Genomic DNA, 10,710 nt, shown 5'->3' with positions numbered 1-10,710 from the left:
CCCTGTAAAAGTTCCGGAACTCTGTCCTTCGGGGGTGGTTGCTGCGGTGGAGACATGCACCAACGGCCCCGGCCCCGTAAATTTACCCCGAAGTTCCTGCGGTGGAAACGGGTCTATTTATTACTTATCTTTATCACTAGGTCTTGCATGTTAAAATATTTTAATGTTGCAGTTTCAACGTGGAGTCAATTTTAGATACTTTGTTCACTAGGGTTGATTAGTACTGAGAGGTAGAGGTATATTTCAAAGAATGGAAATGCTCAAGTAAAGCACGTCCAAATAAAGTAAAATATATCAAATATCATCTGATTGTTATCAAAACCATGTTTCAGTCCAAAGAGCTGCAGATCGCGCCAGTTCCAGGAGACGTGTAAGATCCAGACTCGTCAGTACAAAGCCCTGAGGAACCACCTGCTAGAGAGCACTCCCAAATCCGACCACAAGGCCGTCCTCAAACGCATCAAAGAGGAGCAAACACGTAAGCTGGCCATCCTGGCCGAGCAGTACGACCACTCCATCAACGACATGCTGTCCACACAGGCTGTGAGTAAGGCAAGGAAACCCGCGCACCTTGTACACCTGAAACTGCATCTGCACCTCAACACACCACACGTCATCCATCAGTGCATCAGCATCACCTCAATGTGTTCATCACAGTTTGAAAATAAAAGCAAAAGTACAAGCAGTGTTGTGGAAATTTTCGTTTGTGTGAGCAGCACAAATCAGCAGGTCGACAAAGAAGATTTCTACAAACAATAAATACCAACTATTATTTTTTAATGGCACAGCCTGACAAAATGATTTAATTATCATTTAATTATCTCTGTCCTACTTTGTAATGTGACTGCTGCACAGCAATTTGCTTAATAAAGTGACATCTTATCTTCTAATTATCTCGCAGCAAAACTGAAGTTATACAATGAAAATACTTTAGCTGAAACACTTTTTTGAATTTATCTACAGAAAATAAACAAGAATTTTTATAGTTGATTTTCTGTTTTAAAGGAGCTATATGTAAGAAATCTAAAGCAAATAGTCATAAAATCCTTCTAATATGTCACAGAGACTAAGGAATAATGTTCATACAACATACTGATCTCACGGACAACAATAGTACAGCCAGAATATTTGCATTTAAAAAAAAAAAAAAAAAAAAAATTATGGTCCGCAAATCATGTTTATGTTTTGAATTTGTGTTTTGGCCTGTTGCGCCACCCACCGCCGTCTACCAGTCACACAGTCAGTAGAGTCTCAGCATCAGTTACAGTTACGACTGAGCTACAGCAGCACGGCAAGCTGCATTAGCAGTGTCCCGGTACATAGCATTAGATTGCAAGAGATTGCTGCAAACACATCTGATAAAAAAAAACAAAACAACAACACTATTTTCCTGCTGTTTTAACAACAGCTGTCACATCATCACCTCAGTGCTCTGAGCAGATTGAGCTCTTCTGATACTGATGCTCATTCCTGTTTGTTCGCACAGCTGCGCCTAGATGAGACCCAGGAGGCAGAGTACCAGGTGTTGAGGATGCAACTGCAGCAGGAGCTGGAGCTACTCAACGCCTACCAGAGCAAGATCAAGATCCACACAGACACTCAGCACGAGCGGGAGGTGAAGGACCTGGAGCAGAGGGTGTCCATCCGCCGGGCGCTACTGGAGCAAAGGGTATGAACACAATGTTACACTGTCTTCTTAAACACAGACAACACTATCCAAGCTTTTCAGTGTTTTATAATGCTCTACTGCTGGCCTGACACAACTACGTTGCCAACTAGAAAAGATGAGAGTAAGTTAATGTGTGCAGTTAGACCATATCCACACTTCAGCCCTGTTTCCATTACAGAAGCTTTTAATGACCTGTAACCTGAACTTTTAAGAACCAGGTTTTGCCTCGTGTTTCCACTGTGTGGTATCTGAAGGTTGAAGGTGAAAAGTGCGCAATAATCAACTAATGATTCCAGCTGTGATTGCCATGCTTGTTTGTTGTTGTGGTGACTCACAAATCGCTAACAGTCTCAACATCTGTTGTCAGATCGAGGAGGAGATGCTCTCCCTGCAGAATGAACGTTCGGAGCGAATCCGGACTTTGCTCGAGCGTCAGGCTCATGAGATCGAGGCCTTTGACTCAGAGAGCATGCGTCTCGGATTCAGCAACATGGCACTGAGCGGCATCCCGGCCGAGGCCTTCAACCAGGGCTACCCGACCCCCAGTCCCTCCTCGGGCTCCAGTGGGTGGCCCTCCCGTCCCGTACAGTACCCCGATCAGGGAGCCACTGGAGCCACAGCGTGCAGAACTCGGTGTCGACTCCATCCTGGCGCAGTCAGAACCACAGCGGGGGAAGCTTCAGCCGCGCAGAGTCCATCACCTCTTCCCATGGCCTCGGCAGGGACAGTGAGCTGCACAAGAGCAGCAGGGGCCACTCCTCCTCCTCCTCCTCCTCCTCCTCCTCCTCCCACCATCATCACCAGCAGCACTACCTCCCTCAGCATTACCAGCACCATCAGAGCACGCCACAGCTCTACCGGGACAGCCACGACAGCAGGGAGCGCGAGCGGGCCAGGGAGTGGGTGGGAGGAGGGGGTCACTACCCCCATCACTCCCAGGTCCACCACCACCACCTCTCCACCCACGCTTCCTCTCAGTCCTTGGCTCTCCTGCCTCCCCCACCACCACCTCCTCCCATCTCTCTCTCCTCCTCCTCTCCTCCCTCCTCAGCCTCTTCATCGTCATCGTCACAGGGAGGCTACGGGGGTGGGGGCCTGAGCATCAGGGGCCCCAGTTTGATGGCCCTCAGAAACAGCCCCCAGCCTCTGAGGAGGACGGCCTCTGGAGGGCCGGGGGGTGGCGGGGGGAGCGACGGAGGGCTCAGCCGGAGCACATCAGTCACTTCTCACATTTCTAACGGCTCTCACCTCTCTTACTCATGAAACCGCCCAATTTCTCCTCTCTGATCTGATCTGAGATCTGTCATTTTTCTTCTGTAAAGAAACCAACAGAAGTAGAACAAAACCTATCAGAGAGAGAGAGAGCAAATTTTAAGTTCTTAGCATATTTTAAGAGGCTTCATAGAGCCGGAGCAAAGTAAATCAGTCATAAAACAACAAAAAAAAACCCAAACAAATAACCCCACTTTTAAGTGTAAATTTTAGTATCTCCTTTCTCACAGTGTGTATAAATGTTCATGATACACAAGAAAAGAAAGAGAGGAAGCCCTTTTTTTTGAGTCACTACAGAGAAATATACGAGTATTAAGACCCAGAGCATCACTGTTAACCTCTTCCACACATTAAAGAGTTGCACAGGAACAGTGATGAGACTAAATGACGACATGTCCACATGTGAAAAATGAGCCATGTGCTGCAAAATGAGCAAGTCGAACTGTAAAATCTGACAAAAAACAAAATGACTTGAGTCCATTTGTTCATTTTGTGGCACATTGAATCTGTTGCACAGTAATGACAGTTTAACTGCAGGAGACTAGTGTCGCCTGTTGGACCAGTTTGAGATTCAGGTTTGAGACCTTCAGAGTCTGACAGCAGGTTTAAAGTTGAGCTGGCGGGCGGGTTTAAATTCTGGTTTTCAGCGACAGTTGTGGAGCTTCCACTCGGCTAGCGGTGCTTTAAAAACCACTGTAACTATGTAAATAACGGTAAATTGTAAACCCAGTTTTTTGATTTGTAAGTGTTTCATATGTTCAGCGGGGCGGGGGTCAACTAAGGGAAGATTTCTTGAAAACACATTTCTTTGATTTGTAGTGATAAATAAGATTCTGTATATGACAATTAAAGAAACACTGCCATCTCTTTGTTGGGCTGACCCAAGACAACTCTACCACTGCCCTTTAAGTCTTCTTAAAGAAACAGTCTGACATTTTTGAAGCAAGCTTGTCTGCTGTATCAATTAGGAGTCAGAGGACGAGATAATTAGATGTTAATCAGTTTAATCTCTGGGTGTTCAGTACAGACATTTAGCTTTAGCAGGAGGGAACTGTTAACCTCCCAACAACCTTAACTCTCGCACATGTAGTCACAGTTAGATCCAGGAGGAAAGAATGAGATAGCACAGCTTTGAACATTGCATTTCAGAAGTCGGATCCTTTTAAGAAAAGTTGTTCACACTTTGCCAGCTCTGAATAAAACACAGGTTTTGGTGGGCAATAAATTCCTCTAATAAAAGTACATGTCATTTCATATTCTGATATTGATATGTCACCTGTCTACATTGTGACAAGTTCATTTATAAAGCACATTTAAGACACTAAGGCAACTGAGAGTGCTTTACATAAGGCATAAAAAACATCAATACAATATACAAATACACAGAAAACAGAAAATAAAACAATATACATCAGAAAGAAAGCAGGGGTGTCTAACAAATTTAATGCCTAACATCGATATAAAAGTCAGCCTTTTTGTTTCAAGGACCCTTATGTAGATCCACATTAGATCACAGACGTCCATGTGATAAGATTTTACTTTTTTTAGATTTTAGCAATTTTAAACTGAAAACATTTTGCTTGTTTGATTTGATTAAGACCAGAATTCTGTAGTTGAACTACAATTGAGGAGAAAACCATTGAGGAAGTGAAACCCGTGATTGGCATAGTCACTCTTGCAGTGTTTCAAATTTGAACCTTTTTTGTATTTTTTGGGCATTTTTATGTCCTTTATCAGAAAGACAACAGGAGAGAGATGACAGAAACCGAGCCCCACTAGAATCCATGGTACACTGGATGTTATTAAACACTTTAATCATATAAATGGAAGTATTTTAAATGGTATTGCATACAATTGGAATTATGGATGCCTTTTCCCCCAGGAGATCTGGTCACACCCTGTAGTTTATTGGTTATGTAACTATAAATATGCTAAAAAAGCATACTCTGTGAGCTTAGATATGCGTATTTATGTATGTATTTGTGTATATATTGAGTTTCCCTGATGTTTAAACAAAAGGTTCAACTTAGATTAGTTGACTGGAGTAAAAGTAAGACAGCACTCAGACAACAGTAAAAATTCAGCACAATTGAATCTTTAAGGGTAAACACTGTAAAAACAGCTTATGTTATGAGAGCCATTTGAAATTGATGATCACATTTTTCAAAAACTAAATTGCATTTTAATTACAGTGTGCACAAAACGTGACAACTTGGAGACTAGTGAGGGTAGCAACGTTTAACACTTACAGAAACACACCTTTGCGTACACGTAGTTCTGACCTAACATATTCAGAGTTGTTAAAGGAATAGACACTGTGGCATAAACAATATATTAAAAGATATCTGATGGTAAATTCGTTCATGTGGACCCATGGTTCATATTGCCCACCAGGGATTTACTTGCTCACCAAGAATATGCAACGTTAAAACCAGATCATATTTTATTTTCCTTGTGCTTCCACATGTCTGTACTGAACTCGCAGAGAAGACAGAAACCAGTGATCTCTCTCTATCTCTTATAACTCGAGCAAAATGTCCCAAAAGTCAGATTGCTCCTTTAAAGGGCTGCCAGAGTATTTTTGAGTGAGCCGAGTGCTAAATCTGTGTGCGATCTTTGCTGAAAGAGTGTGTGCGCGTGTGCGTGTGCTGACGGCTTACCTACACCTCCACCTGTCGTTCTCCTCTTCACAGTCTGGTCTGCATCTGTAGATAAGATGTACATGTTACATTACAAATTAGTACAATTCAGTGCATGGAACTTGTGTACAGACAGCATTTGTATGGATAACATGCACACTACCTATTTATATAAATGCATATAAATGTAAGATACCTGTAAATGTAGCAGGTATACTGAAGATTGTTCACTGTCCAAACACTTTGACTTGCATTGTACTTACCAGTGTACATAAAGCACTAACTGAGACTGTGTTAGAGTAATAATAATGATTCTTGATGTTGTACTAGATGCAGACAAATAGACGCTATCATTATTATTACCTCTACTGCAGCTGTAATATTTATGTTGTATGCTAATTTTTAAAAATGTAATTGCCAATTTTGACCACTAGGTGGGGGAATAAGCGCAATGTTACTGTGATAGAGCTATAAAAAGAAAAAAAAATATTAATGTTTCTTAGGAGGACAAAAGGACTACCTTTCCCAGCATTCCTGTGGAGGTCTCAGGGTGGGAGTCTACAGTTCTGGGGAGGGCTACTTTTGACTTTTGACTTTTTATTTTGAGCCAGTATTACCAGGTGGAGCGTTCAATGGTGGAGCTGAATAATAGTAATAATTTCTTTCATGACGTTTGGTGCCATGTTTTTATTTTTATTTTATATTTTGCACCCTGAAGTCTTTGTGCAAAGGACTTTTCCCCAAAAAACACTGTAACCTGCAAAAAACAGACCCCAGAAGTGTTCAATGTTAGATCATTCAAACAGAGGATATAAATAGCAATATGGATTAAAGAAATACATATATGAACATACATTTGATCCTTTTGACAATAACAGTGTTTTTGGATATCATATTTATTTCACTATAGACATTTTGAGCTATTTCAATTCTGTTTTTCTCAGTGACATGTTATATTTCATGCCACTTTATTCCAAAATTTCTTTTTCTTATTTACACTCACTGTGGTGAGTTCCAAAAAGGCATTTTGAAATAATATTTTCTTGCATTTGGTCTAAAACTCTTATAGAAATAAGCGATAGAATAACATTTACCAAAATTCGGTTGAGTTTTAATAATTTCTTAACTAATTTCATATATTTCTCTTAGTTTACACAGGTTATTGATATGATTATATATATATCCCAAACTGATTTATTGATTTGACATTGAACACTTTGTGGGGTTTTTATAGCAGACCGTTTCCAGATAAACAGCTCATCATTTGATTTTGCACAGTGTGAATGGGTAGAAAAATCATCTGGTCACTTCCTGCAGCGTCGGCGTCCCGACGGGTGGAAAATAAATCAGCTGATTTCCTGCCAACGCGTCACATGGCCCTCCATCACTGCTGCAGGAGGCTGACCTCAGTGATACTGGGTTGGATCTGATGCTGTCTGTAGTTGTCACGTCTACCTCATTTGCACTGATAGTAAAAGAATGTTTGGGTGTATTTAAAATAATGCATATTTCTGGTATGCAGACTTTGGATTTTGCTTCAGTATTTTTAGTTTATTTCCCGTCTTTGTGCAAATGTTTGACAGGAGATGCAGATTGAGGTCAGGAGGGGACAGAAAACGCATCAGAGTGGAAGCTGGAATTTTATTTATTTTTTTTTTTATGTCATCTTTACAGGACATGCTGGACTTTAATCCCATGTGGAGACACTAGAGACATTCAGGTGGTGAAAACAAGTCACCCAACATGTTGTATTGATCTGTGCTGATGGAGATGATTGGCAGGAACCTGCTGGCCGCAGGCCGATCAACTTCTCCATCAAAACCTCTAGAAAATGTTTGTGAGATTTCATTTTGCCAACTTTTTTTAAAATGCATTATTTTGTAAAGACTTTTAGTGCTGATCATTCCGAGGTTGTGTTATTTCTTATTTTTTGCCAATCAAAGCTGCACTCAGTACCTCCAGCCAAGAGAAAAGTAGAAGTAGATTTATCCAGTTTGTATTGTTGGAGTCACCTACAGCTGTGAGTTCAACACATCAGTTTACTGACATCAGGATTTCTGTGTTTTCATATCCTAAAAATTAAAGGAACATTTTGGGAAATTTTCATGTTTGCTGTCAGATGAGAAGATGTTTCAGTCTAAAGCAGCAACTAATGATTATTTTAATTATCCATTAATATGCTGATTATTTTCTCAATAATTTGATAATATATTTGGTTAATGGAAGGTCTGAAAAAAAGTGAAAAATGCCTGTTAATTCTTTAGTTCTTAGCAACTCTGCAACACATGAAAATATTCTTTTTTGAACTGAAAGGATTAGTCAATTAATGGATTAAGTAGCCGACAGAAAATGAGTTGGTGACTGTTCACATTTTTAATTGACTTAATTGACTGACTGTGTGGCTTATAAAATGGTCTTCAGATGTCTTGTTATTTCTGACCAACAGTCCAGTCACATTTAGTTTACCGTCAGATAAACCGGAGAAAAACTACAAATTATTTTACAAGAAGCTGGAAATTTACTTAACCTTTTGTTTTTTTATTATAAATTGATCATCGATTAAACTGTCAGTTGAAGTCAGCTGTTTATCAGTTCATTATTTCAGCTCTAATTTAGTTGCCATTGTTGTTTTGTCAGATGAAGTCATTTGGTGTTGCAGCTAGGAGCGTAAACTGTACCTAGTGGTGTGTTCAAGGGCAGAAGATGTGAACAAAAAGATGTGAATTTACCTCTTTTAAAATGTAGTGAAAATGCCGCTTGTTTCAGTCTGTCTATGACTCAACAGCAAACAAGCAGATTTCCCAAAATGCCATGCTGTTATTCCTTTAATTAGTAGTTCCTTGTTTTAATGTGGGTCCATATGTTTCCTAGTGCAGTTTTACATGTTTCTGTGGGACAAACCCACCTTGTTCACTGTTTCTGCCTCAGCCTCTAAAGGAAAGAAACAACTTCTCTTTCCCCCAAACACGCCCCGACTGTTGTGGCCAGCAGGTTAATACACTGACGAGAAAGAGATGATGATGATGATGATGATGATAATGAGAGTCTGTGTAGAGCAGGATGGATGTGTGATGGATGGAGTTAAAACAGTTTTTACAGCAGGAGGCCGAGTTTAAAATGTTCAGGTTCAAAATGTTTGGAGGAGAGTTGAGAAATAAGTTGTACAGAAACGTAACAAAATAATTTTGGAGAAATAAATGAACAAAAACAGACGATGTGTTTGTTGTCATTGTTTTCATGTTGTGTTTTGAGTGGTTCAGGTGTTAACTGGTGCTTAAAAAGTGAGAAGACATGTCTGTCTGAATCTAAGTGTTTACAGGAGAACTCTTAACCTTATTTTGAGTGCTTGTTCAGGTCTCAACATTTTCAAGGACACCAAACATGTCAGTATGAATTTATTTTCCCCAACTGAGGACAACACACATTATTTTCCACTTGAAACACTGCATGATATGAATTTATCCTGAGATGTTTACATCATATGTACATTTTTTCTAAATTGGTGATAACTAAATTCATATGGAGCCCGAAATCTGATCAATTTTAGTAAAAGGTTAAAAACATAACAAATATACTATATTTCAATGATAGATAGATAGATAGATAGATACAAAGATAGATATATATGGTTTGTTGAATTTAAGTGTACAAAACATCTATAAAGACCTCTTTTTCATATGTCATAAATAAATAAGTAAATACTATGAGGTGTTTTTTATTTTTTATCATGAACTAGTTTTCGCCTTTTTTTCTTGTCTTGGAGGAAACACACTCCCGCTGAACTTCTGGCAGACGTAATTAAAGGGGAGGCGCGCGGTGCACGCTGCGTCACATGACGTCACGACCCAACCAAGCGGATTCGCGCTGAGACCGGAATGTTGGATATTTTCTTTTAAAATAAAAGCACAACTTGAGGTAGGCTATTTCTCTCAGCTATGTCTGAAAATAAATGTGGAGAATTATTACTAAAATCTTTAACAAAAGTAAAAGTAGCCTACTAATACAGCACTGTAAAAATACTCTGTTAGAAGTCCTGCATTGGATATGCTATTTAAGTCAAATATGTAAGTATAATCAGGTAAATGTAGGCTACCTAAAGTATTAAAAAATGTTCCCTGTGACTGTTATAGCATTATTATTACATCGTTAGATAATTATCATGCATTAATGTAAAAGCAGCATTTTACTGGTTGAGGTAAAGCTCATTTTGAACCATTAACTACTGATAATTATCTTGTTGGATTAATTTGCTGATTATTTTTCTGTTAATCAATTGATTGTTTGGTTTGTAAGATTTGTGACATCACAGAAATACCCAGAGGCTTGAGGGGCACCTTCACAACGTTTGTTTGTCCAATCAACAGTCCAAACCTCAAGATTATTAATAATACATTACAATAATTAAAATTACTAAAAGGAAAAGCAGCGAATCTTCACACATGTGAAGTTGAAACCATAAAATGTTAGACATAAAAAATGACTTCAACCATTAAAATAAGTTCTATTTTATTTTCAGTTGTTCGACTAATTGGTAATATTTGTGTTGTGTATTATATGAACATTTTCATTTGTAAAGTAACTGAAGCTGCCAGATAAAAAATCTTGCAATAAAAGTACTATATTTACCTCTGAGATGAGTTTGAAGTAGAAAGTGACATGAAATGAAAAGATTCTCTGTACAATGATGAGTTAAAGTACTTAGTTACATTCCACCACTGAAAGTACAGTAGACAATAGCTGTGACACCTGATGTTTTAAACAGTTTTATATTGACACTGAGTTTAACTGTATGCTTAGAATAAATTAACTGCTGGGCTCTTATTTGATTTTCAATGAACGTTTATATTCAGAAGCTCATTATTCATGCTTAAAAAATGACTTATATATTAGCTGACAATCAAAACAGGTCCACCTCATCAACTAATGATTAACTGACTGACTTTCCAGCTCTAAAATAACATAACTCTTTCTTTATCCTCAGAGGGGAAATTCAGGTGTTATTTGCAGCACAAAGACAGAAATAAGTACAGATTAATAGAGAAAGTAAAGATAAATAAATAAATAAAATAAGAGGTATACAACTAGTATAAGAGTAAAAGTAAAAATAGGAACTATAGCTACAAGAGCAAT

The 10,710-nt window shown here is 38.9% G+C and overlaps 1 pseudogene; it reads left to right on the top strand.

The window, feature by feature from the left end:
• The first annotated feature begins 250 nt into the window (after positions 1-250).
• LOC125879539 (serine/threonine-protein kinase TAO2-like) lies at positions 251-3,040 on the top strand (annotated as a pseudogene).
• The last annotated feature ends 7,670 nt before the right edge of the window (positions 3,041-10,710 follow it).

The sequence above is a fragment of the Epinephelus fuscoguttatus genome, linkage group LG19 (genome assembly GCF_011397635.1).
Source record: "Epinephelus fuscoguttatus linkage group LG19, E.fuscoguttatus.final_Chr_v1".
Classification (NCBI taxonomy): Eukaryota; Metazoa; Chordata; class Actinopteri; order Perciformes; family Serranidae; genus Epinephelus; species Epinephelus fuscoguttatus.
This window is presented reverse-complemented; position numbering and strand designations above follow the sequence as displayed.